This window comes from Ailuropoda melanoleuca, chromosome 10 (genome assembly GCF_002007445.2).
Source record: "Ailuropoda melanoleuca isolate Jingjing chromosome 10, ASM200744v2, whole genome shotgun sequence".
In the NCBI taxonomy this organism is placed as follows: domain Eukaryota; kingdom Metazoa; phylum Chordata; class Mammalia; order Carnivora; family Ursidae; genus Ailuropoda; species Ailuropoda melanoleuca.
In genome coordinates, this window is record NC_048227.1 from 76,929,457 (window position 1) to 76,943,700 (window position 14,244).

A 14,244-nucleotide genomic window follows, 5' to 3' on the forward strand; every position below is an offset into this window, starting at 1 on the left:
GCTCTACAATTTCTTATGAAATTAAATATATATCACCTACCAATTCCACTTATAAAAATTTAGCTATGAGAAATGAAAAACAAATGCCTATATAAAGATTACATATGAATGGTTACAAGCAGCTTTGTTAATAATACTCGTAACCTCAAGCTAACCCAAATGTCTGAAAACAGGTGAATGAATTAAAAAATATGATACATTCAGTAAATATAACACTAGGGGGAAAAAAGTGAATTACTGATACTTGCATATAGGCATATAAAATATATAAAAATATCATACCGAGTGAAAAAGGCCAAATACAAAAAAATATATGCCACATTATTTCATTGATATAAAATTTTAGAATAGTTAAAACTAATCGAAAATGACAGAGAATGGATTAGTGTTTGCCTGNATCGAAAATGACAGAGAATGGGTTAGTGTTTGCCTGGAACTGGGAACCAGGAGTTAATGGAACTTCATGTGTGATAGAAATACATTTGTTTATTCAGGTGATGCCTACACAGGTATACAATGTGTCAAGCACATTAAATCGTAAACTTAACACGAATGCATTTTATTTTATGTAAATTATCCTTAATAAAATTGATTCAACACATTAAAAATAGAGTTTGGTCTTCATGAATTTTAGGTTTTAAATAGATAGGTATATGGATGGATAGATTTAGACTTAAAAGAAATTAGTGTAATTGAATTCCTCATTCTGCCTGCCACACCCCAAATTAGTTTGAGCTCAGAAGTCTAATAAGTAGATAAATAACATTTCTCCTCACTGTTTTAGAAAAAATAGCCCATCAGAGAGGAAAGTCTATGTCATGGCCCCAGATTTGGATTTAAATCCCATTTGATATTTATTTATTACATAACTCTAGACAATTCCCTTGTTCTTTTGGAATTCCTATCTACCTCCTTACATGTGAAATTGTTATAATACCTAATTTCCTGGGCTGCCTCAAGTAAATGAGACAGGTATATAAAGTAGCTGGCACAGAGAAGAAACTTGAAAGAAATGATTGTCCCCTGTTTTAGAAGAACCAGATTTTTAAAAACAAGATTATTTCCCCATGTCCCATTCGACCTATATGGGGTTACCTCACAGATACGGCAAGTTCGATTCCAGACCACTGCAATGAAGGAATTATCACAATAAAGAGATTCAAGTGAATTTTTTGGTTTCCCAGTGCATAGAAAAGTTAAGCTTACACTATCGTGTATAAATATTAAGTGTGCAATAGCATTATATCTTAAAAAAACCAACACACGCACCTTAATTAAATGATACCTTATTGCTAAAAAGCACTAATGATAAACTGAGCTTTCAGCAAGTCATAATCTTTTTGCTGGGGGAGGGTCTTTCTTTGATGCTAGTGCTGCTGACTGATTGGTGATTGCTGAAGGTTGGTGTGGCTGTGGCATTTTCTTCAAATAAGACAACAATGACATTTGCTGCATTAATTGACTCTTCCTTTCAAGTATGATGTTTCTGTAGCATGTGATACTGTTTGATAGCATTTTGCCCACAGTGGAACTTCTTTCAAAACTGGAGTCAATCCTCCCCACCTCAGTCGCTACGTTATCAACTAAATTTATTTCGTATTCTTTTTTTTTTTTTAAAGATTTTATTTATTTATTTGACAGAGATAGAGACAGCCAGCGAGAGAGGGAACACAAGGNTTGATGCTAGTGCTGCTGACTGATTGGTGATTGCTGAAGGTTGGTGTGGCTGTGGCAATTTCTTCAAATAAGACAACAATGACATTTGCTGCATTAATTGACTCTTCCTTTCAAGTATGATGTTTCTGTAGCATGTGATACTGTTTGATAGCATTTTGCCCACAGTGGAACTTCTTTCAAAACTGGAGTCAATCCTCCCCACCTCAGTCGCTACGTTATCAACTAAATTTATGTCGTATTCTTAATTCTTTTGCTGTCAATTCAACAATCCTCACAGTGTCTTCACCAGGAGTAAATGCCATCTCAAGAAACCACTTTCTTTGCTCATCCATCAACAACAATTCCTCATCCATTCAAATTNTATTCTTAATTCTTTTGCTGTCACTTCAACAATCCTCACAGCATCTTCACCGGGAGTAAATGCCATCTCAAGAAACCACTTTCTTTGCTCATCCATCAACAACAATTCCTCATCCATTCAAATTTTATCCTGAGATTGAAGCACTTCAGTTCTATCTTCAGGCTCAGCTTCCAATTCTAGTTCTCTTGCTACTTGCACCACGTCTGTAGTGACTTCTTCCACTGCAGTCTTGAACCCCTCAGAGTCATCCATGAAGGTTGGAATCAACTTTTTCCAAATTCTTGATATTTTGACTTCTGCCCATGAGTCACAAATGTTCTTAATGGCATTTAGAATGGTAAATCTTGGGGCACCTGGATGGCACAGTCGGTTAAGCATCTGGCTCTTGGTGTTAGCTNAGTTAAGTGTCTGGCTCTTGGCGTTAGCTCAAGTCCTGATCTCAGGGTCATGAGATTCAGCCCCACATCGGGCTCCACACTCAGGGTGTCTGCTNTCAGAGTCATCCATGAAGGTTGGAATCAACTTTTTCCAAATTCTTGATATTTTGACTTCTGCCCATGAGTCACAAATGTTCTTAATGGCATTTAGAATGGTAAATCTTGGGGCACCTGGATGGCACAGTCGGTTAAGCATCTGGCTCTTGGTGTTAGCTCAAGTCCTGATCTCAGGGTCATGAGATTCAGCCCCACATCGGGCTCCACACTCAGGGTGTCTGCTCAAAATTCTCTCTCCCTCTCCCTCTGCCTCTCCCCTTTGTGATTTCTCTCTCTCTCTCAAATAAATAAATAAATCTCTTTTTTTTTTAATGGTGAATCCTTTCCAGAAAGTCTTTGATTTACTCTGCCCAGATCCACCAGAGGAATCACTGTCAATGGCAGGTATAGACCTACTAAATATATTTCTTAAATAATAAGACCTGAAAGTCAAAATTACTCCTTGATCCATAGGCTGCAGAATGGATGTTGTGTTAACAGGTATGAAAACAACATTAATCTCATTGTACATCTCCATCAGAGCTCTTGGGTGACCAGGTGCATTGTCAATGAGCAGTAATATTTCGAAAGGAATCTTTTTTTCTGGGCAGTAGGTCTCAATAGTGGGCTTAAAATATTCAGTAAATCATCTTGTAAACACATGAGCTGTCATCCAAGCTTCGTTGTTCCATTTATAAAACACGAGCAGAGTAGATTTAGCATAATTCTTAAGGGCCCTAGGATTTTTGGAATTGTAAATGAGCATTGACTTCAACTGAAAGTCACCTACTGCATCAGCCCCTAATAAGAGACTCAGCTTGTCCTTTGAAGCTCTGAGGCCAGGCATGGACTTCTCTCTAGCTATGAAAGACTTAGCTGGCATCTTCTTGCAATAGAAGGCTGTTTTGCCTATAGTGAAAGTCTGTTGTCTAGCGTAGCCGGCATCACGAATGCTCTGAGCCAGACCTTCTGGAGAACTTGCTGCAGCTTCCACATCAGCGCTTGCTGCTTCGCCCTTCACTTTTCTGTTATGGAGACCGCTTCTGTCCTTAAACCCCATGAACCAACCTCTGCTGGCTTCACACTTTTTTTCTGTGGCTTCCTCCCCTCTCTCAACCTTCATAGAATTGAAGAGACTTCTGGCCTTGCTCTGGATTAGGCTTTGGCTGAAAGGAATGTTGTGGCTGGTTTGATCTTCTATCCAGATCACTCAAACTTTCTTCCTATCAGCATCAGCAATAAGGCTGTTTCACTTTCTTATCATTAGCGTGTTCACTGGACCAACCCTTCACATTTCTTTCAAGAATGTTCCCTTCTCATTTGCAACTTTGCTAACTGTTTGACACAAGAGGCCTAGCTTTTGGCCTATCTTGACTTCCAACATGCCTCCCTCACTAAGCTTAATCACTTCTAGCTTTTGATATATAATGAGAAATGTGTGACTCTTCCTTTCGCTTGAACACTTAGGCTATTAATTGGCCTAATTTCGACACTGTTGTGTCTCAGGGAATAGGAAAGCCTAAGGAGAGGTAGAGAGATGGGGAAGAGCTGGTTAGCAGAGCAATCAGAACACACAGATTTATTCAATACGTCCGCTGTCATATGGATATGCACGTCATCAAGTCCCAAAACAACTACAATAGTAACATCAAAAATAAATGACCACAGATCACCATAACAAACACAGTAATGAAAAAATTTGAATATATTGTTAAAATTACCAAAATGTGACACAGATACATGAAGAGAGCAAATGCTGTTGGAAAAACAGTGCTGACATGCTCAGTGCAGGGCTGCCACAAAAAGCTCATTTGTAAAAATCACAACATCAGTGAAATGCAAGAAAATGAGGTATACCTATAATCTCATTCATACTTCTCATACAATGCATCCTGGGATTTTTGTTTATTTGTTTGTTTGTTTAGAACATAGGTGACTATGTTCATTTTTTTTCTTTGAAGATTTTATTTATTTATTTATTTGACAGATTTTATTTATTTATTTGACAGAGAGACACAGCGAGAGAGAGAACACAAGCAGGGGAAGCGGGAGAGGGAGAAGCAGGCTCACCGCCGAACAGGGAGCCTGACATGGGGCTCAGTCCCAGGACTCTGGGATCATGACCTGAGACGAAGGCAGATGCTTAACGACTGAGCCACCCAGGAGCCCCTGGTGACTATGTTTATAAAGCGAGAAGTTTAGGGTTTATTTTAGTTGTCACTAAGTTTGTCACTCAGTCAACAGTATTTATTAACCTCCCATTGTGTATCAGGCACTTTTCTAGTCTCTGAGGGCATATTGGGGAAGTAGATAGGGAATAACTGAAATGTTTGCAGTTAGTGATACCTATACTAATTGTATGAATCAATACATATATACACACACAAATGAAGAGTAGTGAACTTACACACAATTTTGAAACATATTGGAGCATTCTGCATGTATGAAGGCCCTACTTCAGCTCTGCCAAAACTGACGCCATATCTGACAAGTAAACTAACATTAGTTTTCTCATCTATAGAACAAGAGATTTGAACTATGTCTCCTTTCAACTCTAAGATTTATGTATGGAAAGATGTCTTAAGTCCTTTCCTGATTTTTAAAATCACTCATTACATATATTATTTCTTCCACTAATTCTAGGTGTGCATTATGCAAAAACAGTTTGGATTCTGAATTATCTCAGAGAAAAAAATTATTCATTGATTCACTCATTAAACATTCACTGAGCACCCTCTGTGTATAAATAACTATGCTAAGTTCTAGGTATAAAGTGGTCACCAAAACAATCTTGGTCCCTAAAAACAAAATAATAAGCAAACAAAAAAACCAATCTTAGTCCCTGACCTCATGGAATTTACTAGGTGTAGGAGGTAAGGAAAAAGTTTTTCGATTTTGGAGGAAAATAAAGAATTCAGTTTTTATAGGCTAAGTTAGAGATGTCTGAGATGCAACCCAGTAGAAAGAGCAGATGTAGGATTACCTAAGGAGATATCACCAGATCCCTATTATTTAAATTCATGAGGCTGGATGTGGTCAAGTTGAATGAGCGTATGTAATGAGAAGAAAAGAAATCACAGGTCTAAATTTTTAGGGAAGTTCTTCAGTTTAAGTTTTAACGATTGGGCATAAGAAGAGTTGCTAACAAAGCTGACTGAGAAGAGATGGGAAAGACAGAATGAAAACCAGGGTATAGCATTCCAAGTAGAGGGAATGGTCAGCTGTATCAAATACAAACTAAGTGAAAGAAAGACCCATTGAATTTGGGGAAACTGAAATCACTGACGCACTTGGCGAATGAAGATTTAGCGGGCTGGCCTAAGCAGGATTGGACTGTGCTGAGAACTAACGGTGGGTAAACCAAGTTGGGACTATGAGTGGACAATATCATAGAGAAAAGCTGTGCGAGTTGGAAGGAAATGCAGGTTTGGCAGATTTGGGGGCTATTGTGTGTCTGCGTTTTAGTGCAATTGTTTTCTTTTTGTTTTTGTTTTAAGATGTGTGATATCAGGGCTGAAGGGAGGTTGAAGATGAACAGGAGAGAAGGAGAGAATTGATGGGTGAGGACTGTTAGGCATTGAGCAATGTAATCCAACGTAGAAAGGAAGGATTGGTCTCCGACACTTTAAAGACGCTAAAAGTGGTGGAGGTATGTCATGGGTTTAGGGTGGATAAAGGAAAAAGGCAGCAATGTAGAAAGTGTAGGGGCCAGATTACGGGACAGACTGAAATCCAACTTCTTCCATTTACTAGCTTGCTCAAGTTATGCTGTTTCTGGACTTCCAATTTCTTCATCTCTAAAACAGGGGGCAAGTATTACCTATGTTATAGATTTGTTTCGTGAATTTTAAGTGAGTTAACATTTATAAGAGCACTTAAAAATATCTGCCAGATACCAAGTGCTGAGTAGGTGGTAGTTACCACTGTCTTTGTGGGATGATAGAGAGGATCCTGTTTGATGACTTCTACATTCTTCATGACATGGGACAAATATAAAAACATTGATCATCTCTCTAAACTTGAAGTCGTGCAAATAAACAACAAGAAAACTTTTTTCCGTTAACTTGCTAAAGATTTAAAAACTGTAATAGCCCCTATTGGCAATGGTGAGTGAATCAGGCCTGTCTCTCCACGTCTGGTGCAAGCAGAAGGGGCACATCCCCTCCAGGAGGCAATCTGGTCATATGAATCACAAGATTTTGTTATGCCAGTGGCACAGAGGTCCTCAGAGGAGGCTTCGAGCTGTAGGAGGGGGTGGGTAGTCCTGCCCCCGAGAAAGCTAGTTAGTTACATTTGACTCCATCCCCAGCTCCCTGATTGGTGAAACTCTGGAGTCCTCCCCCTGGTTCTTGTTAATTCCTAGGTTTATGCTGTGTGGTGTAATTGGCCTCAGGCTCCTGTGTTTGTATGCTGTCTTTGTTTCTCTTTCCAACAATTCAGCTTCTTCACAAGTCTCCAAAAGAAATCCACTAAGAGGGAGGGGTCACATCCTTAGAGCACAGTCTTAAATTTTATTTCTCTCTCTTATTCCCCACCCCTCATTACCTCAGGGGATTCAGAATTCTCTGTTGTGCAGAGCATTTCAGCTCTTCCAAATTTCCAACTTCATAGCTGCGTACTAAAGCCTTCAGCGCATGCACGAGGGTATTCTAAGACCTAATGTGACTGCAAGGGTTATCGGTGGCAAAATTTTACTAGTACCCCAGCAATTCCACTTCCAGAATGAAAGAAATAACCAAATACTTATTTCAGTATTATAATCGCCAAAATATTGTAAACAATTTAAATACTCAACAAAAGGGTTAATAAATCATAATATATGTCATACAATGGAATGTTAAACAACTATTAAAATACCATTTTGAAAAGCATTTATATAGGGAAATTCTCGCAATACATTTTTTCAAAAAAATACGTTGAGGTACAAAGAATAAAACAACCAAAAAGAGGTAGCCTCTAATCCCCCTTTCCATCAACACTTTAATAAAGGGTAATGTATGTATAAAGTTATAAAATTTAAGCAATGCAGAAAGTCACAAAATGGAAAGTGAAAAGTCTCATTTCCCTCCTTCCCCTCCCCTACCACCCTCTCCAAATGAACAATTGCTTATACACTTCCTAATTTTAAAAAGCATAAATCTGCATAAATTCACATCTATCTTTATTTTAATTTTACACAAAAGAGTATAAAATTTACATTGTTTTATAACTTTGTATACTTATGATGCATTTTAGAGATCTTTCAATAATCAGCATATATATATATATAACATTTTAAAATATGACATAGATATTATTCCACAGTGTTCCATCATATCGATATACTCTAATTTATTTGACAAGTACTCTATTTTGGGAAACTCTGGGTGCCATATTTTCTTCCAGAAGATTATGCCAATTTACACTCCAATTTATAGAGTTTTCCCACATTTTTATTGCATCCGTACTGAGTATCATTAAAATTTACAATATATATTTAAAAAGGGGGAAAAAACCCCAATATAAAAATGTAAATAAAGTCATTCAACTTCCAGTTAATGAGCAACTACTATGTGAATTTAAAAATCATGACATGGTACTACACTGCACATAACAGATAGATTAGGGAGATACGGTTCTCAGTCTCTATCTTCAATCTAATAATTTGGAGGGGAAGGGGAAGATGTAAACAAGTGACAGTAATACAAAAAGGAAAGAAAAGAAAAAAGGGAGAAATAATTGTCATACTAAAACTAAAATGAGGAGCAGAGCACGGAGGAAGAAATGATTTCTCTCCACTGGGCTAAGGAGAGTCTTAGCACCTAATGGTGCGTTTTTATTTGGGGTTTAAAAACCCTAACAGCTATAATTTGTTGACACTTTGTATGTACCAGGCACTATGCTGATTTACTTTAGTGCATTTTCTAATTTAATCTCCATAACAATCCGAGGTGGATAAGATTTGCATTGGCATTGTATAGATAAGGAAACGGAATCCGAGCAAGATTAATTGCTTAATGTCACACAGTTGTTGCCATATACCTTCCCCGTACAGCTCATTTAATTCTCATAATGTTCCTCTGAGGTAAGCACTGTTATTACCCCTTTTACAGGTGATAAAAATAAGGCATGGAGAACTGAAGTTATTTGTTCAAGGTCACAGGACCGATAAGTGAAGTGGCCCGGCAGGGACACACATGGGGGTGATCTGATTCAGAGCCCCTTTGTTGATTCCCTGTGGGAGGGGATGGACTGGGGAAAGGCACTCGAGGAGGACAGCCCTGCGTGAGCATTTGTGTGTGTGCGCGCGCGCGCGGATCGAGGGCGCTCCGGTGAGCCAGACTCTGGAAGCACAGGACCAGTAAGGGAGTTGTTCACGAGGGGCTGAACTGGGCCAGTGCGCGTGGGAGCAGAGTGAGTAGGCAGGAATGAGACACGTTGCAGAGGTAGAATAGAGCAGACCCAATGACTAATCCGGTGCCTCAATCACAGCCCCTCTCAGCCTTCACTTCTCTACACTAAAATCGGAGCTCAGAGGCCACCTTAACATTCCTTTCCCCCGGGATGGAGGAGGGCCTGTTTAGTGGCCTGTTTAGGGATGCTTCTGTTAGCATCGCAATAACTCTTGTGCAGTGTGGTCTGGAGAAAGGAGAATGCTCATGAGTTTTGCAGCTCAAATAGCTCTCCCTCCCTCAATCATGCACCATGAGGTCAGGGGGGTAGGTATCAAGCAGGTTGCAAGAGAAACAGCTTACTACCATCCAATAGTTTCTTTCTTTTATTTTTTTAAAAAGATTTATTTATTTGACAGAGATAGAGACAGCCAGCGAGAGAGGGAACACAAGCAGGGGGAGTGGGAGAGGAAGAAGCAGGCTCATAGTGGAGGAGCCCGATGTGGGGCTCGATCCTGTAACGCCGGGATCACGCCCTTAGCCGAAGGCAGACGCTTAACCGCTATGCCACCCAGGCACCCCTACCATCCAATAGTTTCTAACAGGGATGAAGAGGTCTATCCTACTGACATCATTTCCGATTTTCCTAACACCTGTTCTGCAGCATTCGACACACGGGATTATTCCCTCCCTGAATTCTTCTCTGCTACTAACTTCTGCAATACTCGTCTTAACTGATTTTCCTCTGTGGAGAGCAAGATGGAGTCACTCACGTCAAGCAGTAACTTACGTCGAACAGTGACGTCAGCAGCCAAGGGCAAGGCAGCTAAGATCAGAGGTCTCTGAAAGCAGCCCAGGCTGATGACACCCAGAACGGACCGCCGGCACAACCAGAGGAGGACTGCAGAGGCCCAAGACTGATGCAACTCCTGCAGAAATGGAGGAGTTTTGCAGCAACTGTCACAGTCTCCAGACGCGGACCTGTTTACGTCTGACCACATCAAAGAGGCAACTGCTACCGAAGGTTCTGCCCGATTGATCTCTGAACATCACAGAGATCTCCACTGCTTGAACAGAATAAGGGGCACCTGCCTACGAGCTCTGACCAGGACCAGACCGAGGCCTCACCTTAACTGCGTGCTCATGGACCGACTTCGCGTTTGGTTACTTAACGTCTCACCCCTTGTTGCGTCTTGTTTGTTATGTGACTTTGTATTGTGCTTTGCTTGGTGGGATATATATGAAGCCAAGTTAAATGTGTAGCAAAATGCCATGGCCTTGGGAATCCAGAAGCTGCTGTTAACCTTGCTTTATGACTGAACAAAGCTGACACTCTGGAAAGATGCAACTTGAACGTGCCTTCATAGCGGGCTTGGCACGTCCTCCTCCCTCTCTGACTTGCCTTTCCATTCCCCCTGCACGTGGTCTGTTCCTTCGCCTGCCTCTTACAGGACCACGTGCCCCACGGTTTCTTCAGCAGCCTTCGATTCTCGCTCTGTCTGATTCTGGTACAATCTCAAATAAATTCACTTAGAATCTTTCAACTGTCAATTCACAGAAATAAGAGGACCTGAACCTCTACACCTATTTCACTTTCATTCAGAAGAACGTCATTAAGCTTGTAACATGCTTATAGCTTTGGCTATAACTCATTTCTGAGGTCTCTGGGTCGATTTCACCTACCTACTTTTCTCAGCAGATCTGAGGACTCACTCTGTGCCTATATTCACGCGGAAGCATCTGACTGCACTGCTTTCGGCTACTATGTGTCAACACTTCATTTGGCCCAATCTAGTTATTAGTAATCTGTACCAGTACCTCCCAAATTTTACAACACATTGGAATCACCTAAGTATCCTTAAAAACAAACACACCTTGCCTCCACTGCAGACAGGCTGATTTAATCGGTATGGGGTGGGACTTAGACACTGGACTTTTAAAAAGCTTACCATATGATTCTAATATGCAACAAATTTGGGAACTACCACCCTCTTTGGTGGTTCCCACACCCAGTTACTCATTGGAAGCACTTAGGAAGTTTCTTTAAAAAGATACGCATCTCTGGGTCCTACCTTAGGCCTCAGCCAGTGGGACTCCGCAATCTACTTCATGTAAGTCTCCAGGTGAACGGATGCTGAGACAAACTCCCTGCCATGTACGCAACTTGCCGTGGGCCTTTATGGCTGGATTACTACAGTCTTCATCCCAGTTTTTTGAATGACACCATAATATAATTGGCCCCTTCTATCCTGAGAATGGTCTAGAGCTTCTGTTCTGATCCATGTTTTGTGCTCGAATCATATACACAAGATTCCAAAGACATTTGGCTGTCATCCCACGTGCACTTCATTTTCAACTATGGCCAAAATTGAACTCACCAATTTTTTATTCTGTGTTGCATTTCTCTCTCTGCCTCGTCCAGGTAAGCATCACCCTTACCTACACTGGTGGGCAAGTCCCAAGTCTAGCCACCACCTCTGAATTCTCTTCTCTTAAGCCCACAGCTAATAGTAACCAAGTCCACTGCACTAAATTCGATCCTGTTGGTTCTCTCCATTTTGTCGATTATAATCTGGTTCAGATCCATACTATCTCCCAATCAGAGCACTGCTAGTAACCTAACTGATCTTCCTGCCACTGATGTCCTGACTGCTAATCTCAGTTTTCTTTCAGTTCCTTAGGGCTACTTAAATGAACTTTAGAAAATGTAAATCTGATTATCACAACCGCTGCTTAAAATCTTTTAATGGCTCCGCCTTGCCGTTTGAGTAAAATTCAAACTTTTTAGCTCACAGAGCCCTTCCTGAATTTTGCCTCCAGTCTCAGTCCCTCAGGACAAAGTTTCTCTTTCCTGTGAGTCACCTGGGGCCCCTCTCCAGACCTGAACCACATTCCGTGGAGGAAGAGCTCTAGATATCTAATATTTAACAAGCCTTAGGTGATTCTGCTGATCTCACTAGATTGAGAAACACAGCCCTCAGACACGCCCATTCCACTTGTCATTTAAGAGAGCCAATTTGCGTGAGCCTTCCTGAATACACTATGTCATGTCTTTACTGTGTCGTTTCCACCTGGCTCACTTCTCCTTATCCCTCAACGTTCCCACATGGGGTGGAGTCTCCTGACTCCAGATGCAGCTCTTCTGTGCTCTTCTGTATTTCTAGAACACCTCGTGCCCCTCCCTATTCCACCATTTCCCACCTTATTTTCTTATCTAGCTTCCCCACTAGAATTTGAATTCCTTGATGGTAAATACTATGTCTTGGTTTTTTTCTTCTTTTTATCCCCAGATTCCAGCATAATGTTGCATAATAAATGTTTGTTGAATGCATTACGAGAAAATGAAAACAGAGGAGTCTGTTATTAAGTAAACAGAGCTGTCAAAAGCCTAGCAGATTTAGCAATACAGACAACTACCAGAATTTGAATTTAAGGCTGGAGGTCCTACACTACAATTTAAAATACAAGTAGATAGACCCAGAGAGAATCATAGCGTAAGTACAGGGTCAGTCAAAAATTTTAATTTCGAGTAATAGACACTGATACAGGCTGAATGGAATAGAAAAGGAATTTATTGAAAGGTTATTGGGAAGCCCACAGAATTTCCAGGAAGACAAAAATGCCAGGCTTTGAAAACAGGCAGGAACAAAGGAAGGCTAAGCGGCTAGAATCACAGCCCCGGCTGAACAATGGAGGCTGCCGCTCTCCCACCTGTCTCTACCAGCACAGGGCACGATGCAGCCGTTGGCACGGCTTCTAGTAACTGCTGCGGCGGCTGCTGCCTCTAAAATGAATTCTCCACTTACCTCTTCTTTGCCTCCCTCACCGCGGATTCAAATCTCAGAAGAGTTCTAGTGACCGGACAAGTTTAGGTCTGGGTGTGTGTGAGAGAGGGGTGCAGCGAAAGCACGCTTCCAGACTTCTTAGCACCAGCGTGTGTGAGCAGCAAAGGTTGAAAGCTTGGAGAATTCTTCAGATAAATGCAGGTGTTCAGATGCTGGATAGACCATTTAAAACAACAACAACAACAACAAAAACCTTGTTTCTAATTTTACACAGTATTTTATAATACTGTGGTATTGGTAAAATTAATTTCTAAGTACAATAACAACATGCATTACATACGTGTGTGACATCAGACTCAGGTCTTCAGGCAGCAAACACTGCAGCATGGGTTTCTTCTAGGACTCCTGGAGAATGAATAGGAATCCAGAGGGAAAAGTGAGGTTGCACACACTGGGGATAGAGAGGACAGGTGTGGGCTCAAGGGTCTGTGTCAAGAGCTCTCAAGAGTAACCGGGGAGGTGGAATTGAAGCCAAAGAGTGTGCAAACAAGATTGGTTGAAGATGATCGCCTCAGACATGGGGGGAGTATTCGAGGTTAATTAGTTCATTTAAAATGTTATGTCTCTGTTTTTAATTAAAGAAACATCTTCTTTGTTAAAAAAAGAGAAGAGTATATAATTTTAAAAATGTAAGAGATATTGAAAAATACATATAAGAAAGTTTAAACAATCACCTCAAATCCTGCCCCTGAGAAATAACCCTCAACACTAGAGGCACATCATTCTAACCATCTTTCTGCATATGCTTACAGAAAGAAGCATCGGGACTGCCACATTACACTGCTGCAGGGGTTACCATTCACGTAGAATGCATATGTCAAAGGTAGAAATGGGATGGATGGATGGATGGATGGATGGATGGATGGATGGGTGGATGGATCGATGGGTGGTTGAGCTTTTGTTACACGGTTTCATTTTAATAAAAGCAGCAGTTTTAATTTTAATTAATAGAGGAAAAAGTTAAAGAAATTGATGACTTCTAATATGTTTCTTCATCACGAAATACGTAATTTCCTCTTAAAAAAACCTAACATTAGGGGCACCTGGGTGGCACAGTGGTTGGGTGTCTGCCTTTGGCTCAGGGCGTGATCCCAGCGTTCTGGGATTGAGCCCCACATCAGGATCCTCCGCTATGAGCCTGCTTCTTCCTCTCCCACTGCCCCTGCTTGTATTCCCTCTCTCGCTGGCTGTCTCTATCTCTGTCAAATAAATAAAATCTTTTTAAAAAAAAAAACCTAACATTAAAAAATAAGAGATGGAAATTGTTATTTTTTTGTTTCAACCCAGTGTTTGGTTTTAGACACTGTCAACAGACTCACTGCGATGAGAGATGAGAACGTCAGCACTCTGACACTTCTTGTAACCTGCTCCTCTCAATTTTGCCATATCTGTGAATTGTTTTACTTTTATATTGCCAAAACTTCCTGTAGTTATATTTGGTTGCTATTTTCCAGTATTTTCTATGGAAATGGATTAATTGTTCAGCACATGCTCTTTTGCCATCTACTTATCCATTC

General features: G+C 40.6%; 1 pseudogene; it reads right to left on the reverse strand.

The window, feature by feature from the left end:
• Positions 1-1,329: 1,329 nt before the first annotated feature.
• LOC117804219 overlaps positions 1,330-14,244 on the reverse strand; it is a 31,729-nt pseudogene continuing 18,814 nt past the window's right edge.